The 1,561-nt window shown below is 36.5% G+C and overlaps 1 protein-coding gene across 1 annotated transcript in view; it reads right to left on the bottom strand.

Moving 5' to 3' along the window:
• Positions 1–1,561, bottom strand: part of LOC106881417 (probable WRKY transcription factor protein 1) — a 30,353-nt gene that overhangs the window by 1,825 nt on the left and 26,967 nt on the right. The window lies entirely within an intron of this gene.

The following is a 1,561-nucleotide window of genomic DNA, read 5'->3' as shown; positions in this document are numbered from 1 at the left end:
CACACACACACACACACACGCATGTGGCTGTGTGGTAAGTAGCTTGCTTATCAACCACATGGTTCCAGGTTCAGTCCCACTGCATGGCATCTTGGGCAAGTGTCTTCTACTATAGCCTCGGGTCGACCAAAGCCTTTTGAGTGGATTTGGTAGACGGAAACTGAAAGAAGCCCGTCGTATATATGTATATATATGTGTGTGTGTATGTTTGTGTGTCTGTGTTTGTCCCCCTGGCATTGCTTGACAACCGATGCTGGTGTGTTTATGTCCCCGTCACTTAGCGGTTTTGCAAAAGAGACCGATAGAATAAGTACTAGGCTTACAAAGACAAAGTCCTGGGGTCGATTTGCTTGACTAATGGCGGTGCTCCAGTATGGTCACAGTCAAATGACTAAAACAAGTAAAAGAGTAAAGAACAAGAGTATGAAGATATTTAGACGTCTTTTAGGGATATTTTTATCCAAGATACACTGGTATAATATACTGTATTTTGAAGAGATATTTCTTCAATGAATATATTATACAAAATATCATAAAATATCAAATATTATTATTAAGTAAGAAAATGGAGAGATCCAATGGATACAAATTAATTTATTAATTAACATCTGCTGTTGTTGGATGTGCCATTGACCCTGAGTGATATAGATAAAGAATGCATCAAATTGTCCACAAACTGCCCTAATCTTAAAGTAATTGTGATGATTGACTTTTAATGTAGTTATCTTCCAACCATAAACTGTAGGAACTATGACTGAAATTGGCCAAGTGGGCGGTGGGGTACTGACATCTCTGTGTCAGTGTATGTATGGGTATGGGTTGGTGTGAATGTGTGTGTATATGCCTATATGCATCCTAACATGGGTTAGCAAGTATACAAACCCTTCGTCCCCTAGACACTTTAACCTGCATATATATTCTTTCTTTTTCTTTTCTTTCCTCTTTCTTTTTCTAGTACCATTCCTTTGTCTTAAACCTAATGTAACTTAATCCTTCCTTTTTCTATCACCTATTCACTTCCCCTGCAGAAAAATCTTTTTCATTCTTTTTTTTTTCCTTTCTTTTTTTTTCCTTTCTTTCTTATCTACAGTTATATGTTTATATTTACAAATGTTTACCATTTTCATTATGGAAAGTTAATAGAAATGAACATTGTAACAATGCTTCATTCCCTAACTTGACGGGCATATAGCAACATGCCTGTTTAAACTCAAGATCATTAGTGAGACACCACTTTATGTATGGATGTACCTGATGTGACTCAGACTGCAAAATGGATGCAACACATGTTGAATGGAGTCCCACCCATAAAGGACAGTAGTTGGAAGGGTTGAAACGGTCACTGTACTAAATCAAAACTAATACCAAATCCAGCTTCTGGTTAATCAATTATTATTATTATTATTATTATTATTATTATTATTATCATCATTATTGTTTATATGTATATATATATCATCATCATCATCATCGTTTAACGTCCGCTTTCCATGCTAGCATGGGTTGGACGATTTGACTGAGGACTGGTGAAACCGGATGGCAACACCAGGCTCCAGTCTGA

The sequence above is a fragment of the Octopus bimaculoides genome, chromosome 28 (assembly GCF_001194135.2).
Source record: "Octopus bimaculoides isolate UCB-OBI-ISO-001 chromosome 28, ASM119413v2, whole genome shotgun sequence".
In the NCBI taxonomy this organism is placed as follows: Eukaryota; Metazoa; Mollusca; class Cephalopoda; order Octopoda; family Octopodidae; genus Octopus; species Octopus bimaculoides.
Note: the sequence above shows the minus strand (reverse complement) of the source record. Positions and strands in the feature narration are given on the sequence as shown.